Source organism: Prionailurus bengalensis, chromosome A3, assembly GCF_016509475.1.
Source record: "Prionailurus bengalensis isolate Pbe53 chromosome A3, Fcat_Pben_1.1_paternal_pri, whole genome shotgun sequence".
In the NCBI taxonomy this organism is placed as follows: domain Eukaryota; kingdom Metazoa; phylum Chordata; class Mammalia; order Carnivora; family Felidae; genus Prionailurus; species Prionailurus bengalensis.
The window spans coordinates 4,436,292-4,451,121 of NC_057354.1; the positions used below are offsets into that span (position 1 = coordinate 4,436,292).

Consider the following 14,830-nt stretch of genomic DNA (forward strand, 5'->3'; position numbering starts at 1 on the left):
AACACTTAAACCAGGGTGGAGCAGGTAGCATAGTAGCTGTTACTGCAGTCACGGACCACTGATGTTGCTCATGCAGTTCCTAGTCATAATTGTTTGCAATGACCGATTGTAACATTAAAAGATTTAAAAATTTTAGGGGCGCCTGGGTGGCTCACTTGGTGAAGCGTCCAACCTCGGCTCAGGTCATGAGCTCGCGGTTGGTGAGTTCGAGCCCCGCGTCGGGCTCTGTGCTGACAGCTCAGAGCCTTGAACCTGCTTCGGATTCTTTGTCTCCCTCTCCCTCTGCCCCTCCCCTGTTCACGCTCTGACTCTCTCTGTCTTTCAATGATAAATAAACGTTAAAAAAAAAAAAAGATTTAAACATTTTAATCTTGAAATTTAGGGGTTTTCATTTTTTTGGGAGATTTCTTGTTTTTTAAAAAATACTTGTGGGGCACCTGGGTGGCTCAGTTGGTTAAGCGTCCGACTTCAGCTCGGGTCACGATCTCCCGGTCCGTGAGTTCGAGCCCCGCGTCGGGCTCTGGGCTGATGGTTCAGAGCCTGGAGCCTGCTTCAGATTCTGTGTCTCCCTCTCTCTCTCTGCCCCTCCCCCGTTCATGCTCTGACTCTCTCTGTCTCAAAAATAAATAAACGTTAAAAAATTTTTTTTTAAATAAAAAATACTTGTTTTGAGAGCGAGAGAGTGAGTGGGGGCGGGGCAGAGAGAGGGAGACAGAGATCCCAAGCAGGCTCCACGCTGTCAGCACAGAACCTGATGCGGGGCTCAAACTCACGAACCCTGAGATCATGACCTGAGCCGAAATCGAGAGTCAGACCCTTAACCGACTGAGCCACCCAGGTATCCCAAGGATTTTTCTTTTTAAATTTTTGGTTGAAATGTCAAGAATATACAGGATGACATGGGATTGTAATGTACAGCATGGTGAAGATAGTTTACTGTCCTGTATTGTGTGTTTGGAAGCTCCTGAGAGGGTAGGTCTTAAAAGTGGTCATCACAGGAAAAGAAAGGTTTTGTAACTATGAGTGGTGTTGGATGTTGACTAAACTTCCTCTGATGATGGTTTTGGGATATATACACGTATATCCAATCATTATGTGGTGCACCTAAAACGAATACAATGTTATGTCTGTGACAGCTCAGTAAACAAATTTCGAGAGAATAGTGTAACGAACCCCCATCTGCGTCACTCGGTTTCAGCACATATCCAGTCCCAGCCCGTCCCGTTTCACCTCTGCCCCCGTGGGTGACGTGCTGTAGCTGGGTCGCCCCGTCTGCCAAGAGCTCCTCCCTTCCCAACTCCGTGCTGGGGGGGTGTACTACTGGGAGCGATGGGCGTGCTTACGTCGCGGAAATTGGCAAATACTTCAGACCAGGACTCCCCTGCCGCCGCCCCCCCCGTGCCAGGGAGCCTGCCGTTGGGCCGTTAGCGGCACGCCCTTGCTCCCTCTCCCACCCTGCCCTCCACCCGGCTAGATTATCTGGGAGCATCGTTATTTTCTTTCAGTGGGTACACCTAAAAGATTAGAATTCCTTCAGACCTTTAACTCTAATTCCCTGTCACACATAAAAGAGTTCATTTTTTTTTTAGAATGTTTTATTTATTTTGAGAGAGACAGAGAGAGAGAGAGAGGGAGGGAGACAGAAAGACTGAGGATGAGCAGGGGAGGGGCAGAGAGACAGGGAGACACGGAATCCGAAGCAGGCTCCAGGCTCTGAGCTGTCAGCACAGAGCCCGACGTGGGGCTCGAACTCACCAACCGGGAGATCATGACCTGAGCTGAAGTCAGACGCTCAACCGACAGAGCCCCCCAGGAGCCCCAAGGACTTCCTTCTTTTTTAAGACTGAGTAGTATTCTATTGTGCGTCTGTGCAACATTTTCTTTATCCGTTCATCTCTAGACAGACTTAGGTTGTTTCCTTGTCGTGGTTATTGTAACACCAGTGAACACGGGAGAGTAAATCTCTCTTCAAGATACTGATTACATTCCTTTTGGCTCTCTGCCTAGAAGTGGGGTTGCTGGATCATGAGTTCGTTCTGTTTTAATTTTTGAGGTTTTCCGTAACGGCTGTACCAATTTACATTGCCATCAGCAGCGTACAAGGATTTCCTCTTCCACACATCCTCATCAACACTTACCTTTTTGCCTTTTTGACAACAGCCGTTCTGATAGGTGTAAGGTGATGTCTTATGGAAGTTTTGATTTGCATTTCTCTGGTGATCAGTGATATTGAACACCTTTTATATACCTTTCGGTCATTTGTGTTTCTTCTTTTGAGAAATATCTATTCAGGTCCTTTGTCTGTTTTGTAATTGGGTTATTTGGGGTTTTTGCTATGCTTTTGGATATATATTTTGGGTATTAACCCCTTATCAGATGTATGGTTTGCACATACATTCTCCCATTCCATAGGTTGGTTGCCTTTTCACTCTGTTCATGGTTTCTGTTGCTCTGCAGAAGGCTTTTAGTTTGATGTCATCCTGTTTGTCTCTTTTGTGCTTTTGCTGCCTCTGCTTTTGGCGACATCCAAAAAATCATTGTCCAAACCAGTCTATAAGCTGTTCCACTATGTTTTCTTCCATTAATTAGAATTGCTCTTACATTTATGCCTTCAATCCATTTTAAGTTGATTTGTGTATATGGTGTGAGATAAGAGTCCAATTTCATTCTTTGGCATGTGGATATCCCGTTTTCCCTATACTCTTTAGTAAAGAGATTGTCCTGTTCTTCATTAGTACTCTTGTCAGAAATCAATTGGCCATAGATGTGAGGATTTATTTTGGGGCTCTCTATTCTGTTCCATTGGTCTATATGTCCATTTTTATGTCAACACCATAGTGTTTTGATTACAGTAGCTTTGTAATATGTTTTGAAATATATTTTAAAGTGTGATGCCTTTAGTGTTTTTCTTCTTATTCATGATAGCTTTGATTATTTTGAAGTGTTTTGTTCCACAATAATTTTAGAACTTTTTTTCTATTTCTGTAAAAAATGCCTTTGGGATTTTGCTAGAGAGTACATTGAATTTGTAGATAATTTGGGGTAGTACAGACATTTTAACAATATTTATTTCCCAGTCCATGAACATGGGATGTCTTTCCATTCACCTGTGTTGTCTTTAATTTCCTTCATTAACATTTTATAATTTCAGTGTACCAGTCTTTCACCTCTTTGGTTAAGTTTATACATAAGTATTTTATTTTTTTTGTTGTTGCTGTTGTGAATGGGAATTCCTTCCTTTTCTTTTCTTTTTTCTTTCTTTCTTTCTTTCTTTCTTGCTTGCTTGCTTGCTTTCTTGCTTGCTTTCTTGCTTGCTTTCTTGCTTGCTTTCTTGCTTGCTTTCTTGCTTTCTTTCTTTTTCTTTTCTTTTCTTTTCTTTTCTTTTCTTTTTTGCCAATGTAACATTTTTAATACCCAACTTTTAATTTTTTTTTAATTTTTTTAATTTTTTATTTTTTTAATTAAAATTTTTTTAAATGTTTATTTTTGAGACAGAGAGAGACAGAGCATGAACGGGGGAGGGTCAGAGAGAGGGAGACACAGAATCTGAAACAGGCTCCAGGCTCCGAGCTGTCAGCACAGAGCCCGATGCGGGGCTCGAACTCATGGACCGCGAGATCATGACCTGAGCCGAAGTCGGCCGCCCAACCAACTGAGCCACCCAGGCACCCCTATACCCAACTTTTTTTTTTTTTTTAATTTTTTTTTCAACGTTTATTTATTTTTGGGACAGAGAGAGACACAGCATGAACGGGGGAGGGGCAGAGAGAGAGGGAGACACAGAATCGGAAACAGGCTCCAGGCGCCGAGCCATCAGCCCAGAGCCCGATGCGGGGCTCGAACTCACGGACCACGAGATCGTGACCTGGCTGAAGTCGGACTCTTAACCGACTGTGCCACCCAGGCGCCCCTCAACTTTTTAAACATAAGGCAAAATAGTCTTAGGCAGGCAACCACTGCAAAAATTTTAAATATCCATGGTGATTACACAGGTACGGATCACATGTAGTATTTAGCGTATGGTCAAGCTAATTAAAAAGAAGTCGAAAACAAAGTTAAAGTTAAGAAACAATACTGCTTTGAAAAGCTTCTGATGTTAATTTACTTCTGGACAAATAAGTGGGAAAAGCCATCAGTAGGAACCTATTTTAATTTTAGTCTCTATCCTTAAAATTGCCTAAAAGTTCTTAGAACACAGAAAAACTAAATTTGAATGCATTTGTAATAGCTTAGCAATTTATGTGCCTTATATTAAGATCCTTTAATTGAATGTTTTGAAATCAATCATAATTCACTGCAATGATAAATCAGAAAAAGGAAGCATTTTTAAACGGCATGTTACTATGGCCTGGCCAAAAGTAATTATCGATTAGTAACAACACATACAACAGATTGAGAAATTAAATCCTCTGCTATATACTTTTAAGTATTTTGTCAGACTTGAGAAATGTTTCTGTCAATAACATTCATTTCCCCACAAATGCAATTCTTTTTTAAACAAGAAAACAGTTCTTTCTCTCCAGATTTTTTTGTTTATCAGTGCAAAGTGAAACAAAGCAATCTCAGTAGAAATGGCTTATTACAATGTTATTTTAGGGGCGCCTGGGTGGCGCAGTCGGTTGAGCGTCCGACTTCAGCCAGGTCACGATCTCGCGGCCCGTGATTTCCAGCCCCGCGTCGGGCTCTGGGCTGACGGCTCAGAGCCTGGAGCCTGTTTCCGATTCTGTGTCTCCCCCTCTCTCTGCCCCTCCCCCGTTCATGCTCTGTCTCTCTCTGTCCCAAAAATAAATAAACGTTGAAATGTGATTTTAGAAAGGCTTATGCTTCAAAATGTACTGAAAGATACCCAGTCCAAATCGTGAGAATCATCACCTTGATGGCTTCTCTGCGGCCACCTTTGTCTCTCCCCGGCCTCCCAGGGGCTTGTCAAGAGAGGCCAGCCCCAGGGGCGCCTGGGTGGCTCAGTCGGTTAAGCAAGCGTCTGACTTCAGCTCAGGTCATATCTCGCAGTGTATGAGTTCAAGCCCCGCGTCGAGCTCTGTGCCGGCAGCTCAGAGCCTGGAGCCCTGCTTTGGATTCTGCGTCTCCCTCTCTCTCTGCCCCTCCCCCGCTTGCACACGCGCGTGCGCGTGCGCGCGCTCTCTCTCTCTCTCTCTCTCTCTCAGAAATAAACATTAAAAAGAGAGAGAGAGGCCAGCCCCTCATTCATATCACTTGCAGAAGTTTCTCATCATGTCTTGTCAACTTGTTGAACATCTAGATCCTTAAATAGCTTGTTTCATCTTTTTCCCCCCAACGCTTGTGTTCCTCTCTTCCGAGCAGCCTTTTTATGTTCATACTCCTTTTGATTTCCAGCGCAGAAAACGTCCTTAATTTGTTCCTCATCGACACTAGGAATGGGTTTCAGGAGATTCAGGAAAACGCCAGCTGGTCTTCAACCAGCGTGCATTGTGGAAGGGCCGCCATGGAGGCGACCCCAGCGGTTTCCATCAGAAGTTCAGCTGACCCTTTGTTCCCCAGTCAGCCTCACTGCTTATCAGATCTCTCTTTGGTTTCTGCAACCTGAATGAAATTTCATCAGCCACTTTCTCTTGCAGATCGTCCTCTGCGATCTCCTACCGGCCTTGACAGTTCATTTCTAGTCTGTCCCCCAGACTCTCTTTAGCAGGTTGTTTCTGTGTGAGATGACCTTGCCCATTTTCCTCTTCCTTTGACCCCACCCCTTTTTTTTGCCACCATGCATATATTCATCTACATGTTTGTCTAATTCTTTTGTGTATGTTCTTGAGATTTCCTCTTCAGTTTCTTAGCAAGCAAGTAGTTGTAGGTCTCTGATTGTCTGCCTCTGACAGTAGCAGTCCCCGTTCCCAAGATCCCAAGTTCAGTGGCCACCGCATCTTGAGTCTATTCTTGTAGCACAGCACCCCCTGTGTTGTTATTAACCTTCTTTCCTCCAGGAACAGCTGGTTTCTGGCTTCTGAGGCCAAACTGAAAAGGCCTCTGGTGTGGGAGGAGAGTTAAAACATTTCTGTTGCCGGGGCGCCTGGGGGGCTCAGTCGGTTGAGCGTCCGACTGCGGCTCAGGTCATGATCTCGCGGTTTGTGCGTTCGGGCCCCACGTCGGGCTCTGTGCTGACAGCTCGGAGCCTGGAGCCGGCTTCCGATTCTGTGTCTCCCTCTCTGTCCCTCCCTTTCTCATGCTCTGTCTCTCTCTGTCTCTCTCTGTCTCTCTCTCTCTGTCAAAAATAAATAAACGTTAAAAAAATTGACAAAAAAATTAACTTCCTCTTTGGATAGTTTGTTGTTCGTGTAGAGAAACGTGACTAATTTTTATGTGTTGATTTTTAATTTTGCAAGTTTGCTGAATTCATTTATTCTAACAGTTTTTGTTTTTGAGTCTTTAGAGTTTTCCACATACGTGAATCCAGTCACCTGCAAACAGAGATACGTCTGCTTCTTCCTTTCCGATTTGAATGCCTTTTACTTCTTTTTCTTGTCTAATTGTTCTGGCTACAGTTTCCAGTACTATGTTGAACAGAAGTGGCAAGAGTTAGCATTCTTGCCTTGTACTAGATCTTGGAGGACAAAGCTTTGAGTTTCCCCCCATTGATTATGGTATTAGCTGTGGACTTTTTTCATGTTGACCTTTACCGGGTTGAGGTGAGTTCCTTCTGTACCTATTTTGTTGAGAGTTTTTACCGTGAGTGGATATTGAACTTTGTCAAATGTTTTTCTGCATCAGTTGAGATGCTCATGTAATTTTTTATCCTTCATTTTGTTAATGTATTGTATCACATTGATTGATTTGCATATATTGAATTATCTTTGCATCTTAAGGGGTAAATCCCACTGGGTCATGGTGTATGATCCTTTTAACGTGCTGTTAAGTTTGGTTTGTTAGTATTTCACTGAGGATTTCTGCATCTGTGTTCATCAGAGATATTGGCCTATAGTTTTCTTTTCTTGTGGTATCTTTATCTGGCTTTGGTGTCAGGGTGATACTGGATTCATAAAATGAGTTTGGATGTCTTCCCTCTTTCTCTGTTATTTTCAAAGAGTTTAAGAAGAATTGGTATTAAATCTTCTTTGAATGTTTGGTAGAATTCACCCATGAAGCCATCTGGTCTTGGGCTTTTCTTTGTTGGGACAGTTTTGATTACTGATACAATCTCCTGCATTGTTATTGGTTTGTTCAGGCTTTCTGTTTCTTCTTACTCGGTTTTGGTAGGTTATATGTTTCTAAGAATTTATCTACTTCTGCGTTATCCAGTTTGTTGGCATAGAATTGTTCATAATATTCCCTTATAACTCTTATTTCTTTTTTTTTTTAAATTTTTTAATGTTTATTATTGAGAGACCAGAGAGAGAGACAGAGCATGGGAGGGACAGAGAGAGGGGGAGACACAGAATCCGAAGCAGGCTCTAGGCTCCAGGCTCTGGTCTGTCAGCACAGAGCCGGATGCGGGGCTCGAACTCACGAATCACGAGATCATGACCCGAGCCGAAGTCGGACGCTTAACCGACTGAGCCACCCAGGTGCCCCCATTTCTGATTTTTTAAATTTGAGTCTTTTCTCTTTAAAAAAAAAAATAATAAAAAATAAAAATAAATAAAAATAAATAAAAATTATTTTTAAGCAATTTCTGCACCCAAGTTGGGACTCAAACCCAGGACCTCGAGATCAAAAGTCACTTGCTCCACAGACTGAGCCAGCCACATGCTCCCGAGTCTTCTCCCTTTTTTTCTTACTCTGGCTAAGGGTTTGTTGCTTTTGTTTATCTTCTCAAAGAACCAACTTCTGGGGTTTCTTTCCTGTTGTTTTTATATTTGATATATGTCTGCCCATATCTTATTATTTCCTTTCTTTTGCTAGCTTTATGCTTAGTTTGTTTTCTCTAGTTCCTTGAGGTGTAAAGTTAGGTTGTTTATTTTGAGATCTTTCCTCTTGTTTAATGTAGGTGTTGATCACTATAAACGTCCCCCTTAGTACTCTGTTCGCTGCATCCCTTAGGTTTCGGTGTGTTGTATCTTCATTTTTGTCTGTCTCAAGGTACTTCTAAAATTCCCCTCGGGGTGCCTGGCTGGCTCAGTTGGTGGAGCACGTGACTCTTGATCTCAGGGTTGTGGGTTTGAGCTCCGTGTTGGGTGTAGAGGTTACTTAAAAAGAAAATCTGGGCCACCTGACCTGGGTGGCTCAGTTGGCTAGGCGTCCAACTCTTGGTTCTGGTACAGGTCATGATCTCGCAGTTTCGTGGGTTTGGTCCCCACATCGGGCTCTGGGCTGGCAGCGTGGAGCCTGCTCGGGGTTCTCTGTCTCCTCCTCTCTCTGTCCCTCCCCCACTTGCACTGTCTCTGTCTCTCCCAAAACAAATCAATAAACCTAAAAAAATTTTTTTAAACAAACAATAAATAAAAATCTTAAAATTCCTTTTAATTTCCTCTTTGACCCCAAAGTCATTCAAGAATGTATTGTTTAGTTTCTACATATTTGAATTTTCTCATTTCTTACTGTTACTTAGTGATTTCTAGTTTTATTTCATTTTGGATGGGAAAGACGTCTACTTAGAATAATTTTGGTCTTCTTAAATTTGTTAAGATTTGTTTTGTGACCTAACGTTGATTTATCCTGTTCCTGCTCAGAAGAAAGTTCTGTATATATCTGTTAGGTCCACTTGGTCGATAGTATTGTTCATGTCAGCTGTTTATTGACTTCCTGTCTGGATGTTCTATCTGTTGTTGAAAGACTACTGATTTTTCATGTTGATCTCATAAACCTGTTCTTTACTACATTCTTACTTTTTAGTAATTTTTCTGTGGATTTTTTTGGGGGACTCCTGATACTTACATCATTTGCAGTGAAAGATAAAAATAGAAGTTTTACTTCTTTCTTTCGAGTTCTCAAGCCTTTAATTGCTTTCTTTTGTCTAATTGAATTAGTGTATATTTCCAATACAATGATAAATAGTATGGCAATATGGCATCCTTGTCTTTTTTGTTTCTTGTTCCTGACATTAGAGGTTCCTGCTTGTTCCTGCTTTTAGAGGTTTCTCATTAAGTAAAATGTTGGTTTGGGGAGAAAAAAATTTTATAGATATTTAATATGTCTATAGTAATTGGTTGCATAATCAATTATTAATATAAATAATATATTTAAATATAATTAATATATTTATAATATTTAGTATATTAATATATAAAACATGTAGGAGATAAAGTATATTTTAGGTACTATATATGCGCATATACGGTGTACTACGTATATTATACAGAGATATGTATATACTTTATATATATATATATATATATATAGTATACATGTAGTCATTACATTAAGAAGGCACCCATTGATTACTGTTTTGTTGGATTTCCAAAAATATAAATGGGTATTAAATTTTGGCACATATTGCTGTTCTGCTAATATTGAACCAACCTTGCATTTGTAGAATACATCTCCCCTAGGCATGATGTCTTATTATTTTTTTTAATTTTTTTAAGTTTATTTATTTTTGATAGAGACAGAGCATAAGTGGGGGAGGGGCAGAGAGAGAAGGAGACACAGAATCCGAAGCAGGCTCCAGGCTCCGAGCTGTCAGCACAGAGCCTGACGTGGGGCTTGAACTCACAAACCATGAGACCGTGACCTGAGCCAAAGTTGGACGCCCAACCGACTGAGACACCCAGGCGCCCCAGGATGTATTATTTTTTAAGTGTAATACTGGATTCTGTTTGCTTCTATTTTAAGATTTTCACACTGATACCATAAGTGAGATTGGTCTATAATTTTATTTTCGGATGCAGTGTTTGGCATGTCTTAGAATCCATGTTATACTTGCTTTACAATAATAACTTTGAAATTTTCCTTTGGTTATACTCTGCAATAATTTAAGCAGCATTAGAATTATTTGATCTTTAACTGTTTCGTAGAATTCTCTGCGAAACGACCTGGGTCTGGTGCCTTCTTCCTTTCTCTCATTTCAAAGTATACATTTGTTAAGTATGCAGACTGAAATCTGCATGAATCATAGGTGTATAGCTCAATAAATTTTCTCACAGTTGTTTAATCAGCAGTTAGGTCTAGAAACAGATGCCCCCAAAGCCTCCCTCATGTTTCCTTCCACTCACTGCCTCCCCACTCCAGCAAGAGCCCCGAGCCTTCTTGTCATGGTGCTTCACTAGGCTCTGTATTCTGGTAACTGATTTGCTTAGAATTTATTTATTTATTTATTTAGTCTCCCCTGGGGTCAGTTTTGAGATACAGCGTTTTTTCTGGACAACCGTCTATTTCATCTAGGCTTTCAAACTGATTTACATAGAATGCTACAAATTAATCTCTTATGATTTGAAAGTTTCTTCCTGTCTTCTTCCCCAGTCCTTAAAAACTGCAGGAACTCGATATATCTTTCTAGATGTTCCTTCAAGGTCTGTGCCACAGAAAATTATTAATCGTGTGTGTGTGTGTGTGTGTGTGTGTGTGTGTGTGAGAGAGAGAGAGAGAGAGAGAGAGATACTGTTATTAAATATATATTTTTCTGTCTGCCCAGCTACCTAGCTACTTATCTAGTCATCTAAGTATCTTGCTATCCAGGCATCTGTGTGTATTTCACATGGTGGAGAAAATGGAAGGGCAGCTACAAAGCATTTGCATTCCTGATAAAAGAGGGAGTTGGCTGGACTGTCTGTCCCTGTCCTCTCTGCCTTGGGCTAAGATGTGATACCGTCTTGTGAGCCTGCGAGAGAAGCCAAGAGAATCGTGGAGGCCTCGGCCTGCCATTGATGAGCTGCTTCAGTAACATCAGAAACCACCCTCAGAATTCTTCAGGATTCTTGTGAGGTGACTTACAAGCCTCTTTTCACCTGTGCCACTCCAGGTCAGGGGTCTGTTATGTGCAGCCGGACACATTCTTAACCGATACAGAGGATAAATGAGACAAAACCAGAAAACTTGAGTTGTTCATAGTATATGAGTGTTTAATTAAGCACAGAAAGATTATCACAGAGACACCAAATCCCCTAACTCGAAAATAGGAACCTGGGTAGCAATCCCTCAAATTAAGTGCTTACTGCGGTGGCGTTTTTAGTGTAACTGTTGTTAAAAGCATAATTTGCATAAATTATTCAGAGTGTTTAGATACCACTTTTCACAATTTTATACAGTGGGGTACAGATTGGGTACATCTTGTACAGATGATAGGACGCATCCTCAAAGGGTTTCAAAGAGGTTAAATGAGATAGTCCACAAAAAGGGCCTAGGACAGCACTTAATCCCGTGGTAAAGTAACCCATAAGAATTAATTATAATGTGTGTTTTTTTTAGTTTTTTATTTATTTAAATAATCGCTACACCCAACGTGGGCTTGAACTCATGACCCCAAGATCAAGAAATGCATGCTCCACCGACCGAGCCAGCCAGATGCCCCAATTATAATGCTTTAATAATCAATATTAATAAAAAATACTGATGTTAGCTACTCCTATATGGATGGCTAGCCCCCTCTCATCTTTTGCATTCCCATAAGAAAAGTCACCTCCCTCGAGAGGCCCTCTCTGGCTCTTCTACCTCAAGTGGAATCCCTCCGTAAATACTTCCCATTCCCCGTTCCCCATTGCCCTAGTCTTGTCGTTAGCTCAGAGATGTTGTCACCATCTGGAATTCTTTTGATTATTTATTTAGTAAATGTATGCCTCCCCTGATAGAATAGAAACCCCACGAGAGCAAAACTCTCAGTGGCTGGCTGAGGTCCCACACGGGATCCCCATACATTTGTTGTATAAAGAGATGACCAGATGTCCAAGAAACCATTAGAAGAGAATGCCATTTGACATAGAAGGGTTTTGCAGTGGTGGTCATTTTGGGGGTGTGATTTTGCCCACGTTTAAATAAAAGTGAAGATGGATAAAGATTACGCTCGGGGCGCCTGGGTGGCTCAGTCGGTTGAGTGTCTGACTTCGGCTCAAGTCGTGATCTTGCGGTTCGAGAGTTCGAGCCCCACGTCGGGCTCTGTGCTGAAGGCTCAGAGCCTGGAGCCTGTTCGGGTTCTGTGTCTCCCTCTCTCTGCCCCTCCCCCATTCATGCTCTGTCTCTCTCTGTCTCAAAAATAAATAAAACATTAAAAAAATAATAAAAAAAAGATTATGCTCAATTCTAGACCCTCCTCATATTAGGCCTTACTGGGGGCTTGGTGGTTTATTACTATGTTTTTATTTATTCTCTAAAAGGTCTGTAGTTATATGTAGTCTATGTACCTTTGGGAAGTGGTATCTAAAACACCGTGAGTAACAAAAGTGATACCTAAAACATTGTGATTAACAAACTGTTACCTGTAGAAAAATAGGTTGTTCTGCATTCAAACAGAGATGTAAAATTCAGCTGAAATTTTAAAAACTAAAGGCTACTTGTAATCGAAGATTTAAATGAAATTCTTCATAACTATTTGGCTTTCTGAAGATCTGAGATTTTAGATTTTAAAGTAGCCCTCTACAAGTTATGTTTGGGGCCAGCTCAGAGGGAAAACAGAAATGGGAATGTTTTAAGTAGGAGTAAGTCCTGAGGAATAGAAGGAACCCTCAGACACATTTGAGTGACCGACAGTGGCCCCACAGCAAACCTCTGAACTGGTGGGAGGGCAGGAGTATGTCCAACGCCACTGTCTGAGGGAACAGGACCCCCTCCCCGCTCCATCACCAACCCATCTGTCCCATGACCACCTGACTGGCTCTGGAATCCAGGAGAGCCCTGCAGGATTTCCCTTTGGGGTCACAAGTCATGGACTCCTGACAGCTGGCATCCTGGAAAGAACAAAGGAGACCTTTCCCTCTTTTTTCTGTATCTTCTAGAAGGACAGTATGGTGTGGTAGTCAAGCAGTGGGGTTTGGCTACCTGAGTTTGAAGCCCATTTTCCCTGTTTACTAGCCATGTTTCTTGTAGCAAGGTGCTTTGGCCTCTCTAGGCCTCTGTTGACTCCTTGGTAAAATGGTGGTGATGGCCAAAACAAGCTCATTGGGCAGTGGTTGGCACATAACAGGTACTGGATAATTGTGGCTTTTATGACCCTTCCTCTGGAGGTCATTATAAAGTGTCTGCCAGTGTGGACCAGCAAGGGGGGTAGGGTTCTGGGGTATCATGTTCTTGGTGTGACTGCTCTATGGCCTGAGGATTTGTTTGCTAATTTTGATGGATCTGTGGCTAGTGTTACCGTAATCTTATGTGGATTATTCAGAGAAGGTTCTGGGATTTCTACGGAGGGGGCATACAGGCAGCCATTTTGGAAGAGTCGGTCATCTTGGTGGGCCGTGGTCTTGATGGCTGGTACACAGGTTTTAGTTATGTATTTGGAGTACTTTGGAGGATGATGGGGATTGGTGGGCTGGTCTGTGGCCATATTTGCATAAACTCTTACGTAGACTGCTATTAATTTGGGGGAGTGTGTATTTGGGGGGGCTTTTAAGGGTTGTTTTGCGATTAAATCTGCATAGCATACACACAGTTTTTATGTGGACGGAGTATTACATAGGAAGCTTTCGAAGGGTTTATGGAAATAGGTTATTTGCTACTTTCTCTTCCCTCCTTGGGGCTTAGATTTCACTCACTTCTGATGAGCTATGTATGCTAGAGGATTAATTTGGTTCGGATTAACTTTACCTGGAAAATAAGTGGAGTTTTGGTCTGATTTACAGAATCAACTAAATATTTCATTTGACCAGTTTCAGAGGGTGCGGTGGTTGGTGGTGCACTTCCTCCCGCTGCTCCAGGAAGCAGTGCCGGGGGGACCACAAGCTTAAGGGATGAGCCCGGGGATGAAGATCAAGGGGGCTCCAGTAGACCCCAGGTTCAAGCCAGGGTTCATTATAGCTTTAATGAGTTCCATGTGGGGCCTATGAAGGCTGACCACCCCCCCCCAACAATGCAACTTTGTCGTGCATTAGGAGACTCCCCATTTTTCCTGATGTTGTGTCTTCTTTTTTAAACTGTATGTTCGCATACTTTGCACTTCTACGACTGTTGATTAGCTTTTAAGAGTATTGTGCTTATTAGGGAAATCAACTCTTTGTTAGAGATCTTCACCCAGTCTCCACCCCCCTCATATTTTGTTTCATGTGATCTTCGTATCGTATAGTCCACCCCACCCCTGTGGCTTTTGGATATTAGGTCATGCCTAGGCCTTCTACAAACCAGTATTTTAACTGTAAAAATACCCTTTTTCAAGTACTTGTTTGTATTTAATCATATGATTGAGCCACATAAAATTCCCTGGTGTATGGAACAAGGTAGGGATCCAGCTTAAGTTTCCCCCCAAATGTTTAACCATTTGTTTCAAAACCGTGTCTTTCTATTCGATGGCTCCCGTTCCATCGTGTCCCCAGCTTCGAGGGATAACCGACAGAATCGTAAGATATGTAAAGTGCACGACGGGGTGACTGGCTCCGGGCCCACGTCGCACACCGTCTCACGAGTAACCCCACCTTCCCTTGTGCATTGGCAACACTGACTTCCTCCCATTTCCCCGCACATAACTGAGTCCATATCCTCCAGCTAGCCGGGGAGCCCCAGACCTGACACCCATTTGGGGGAGACTCCAGGTCCAGCAGGCACACTGTGAAGACGTGTACAAGGGAGGCTGATCGAACCGAGAAGGCGGCCGTCGATGGTCAATGCCGAATTCTTTACACTGGCTAATGGTTTTGTGTGGGGCCCGGGCTTGGGTCCAGGGCAGGGGTGGACTTTATCTGCAAATTGTTTTCAGAAACCCACGTTAGGTTAACGACTTCTGATACGTGGTTAAGACCACGAACGAGGGGGCTTTTGCTCGAAACCGTAAATAACTGGCAGGACT

General features: G+C 42.3%; 1 pseudogene; it reads right to left on the reverse strand.

Moving 5' to 3' along the window:
* Positions 1-5,191: 5,191 nt before the first annotated feature.
* Positions 5,192-13,378, reverse strand: LOC122466901 (annotated as a pseudogene).
* Between the last annotated feature and the right edge of the window lie 1,452 nt (positions 13,379-14,830).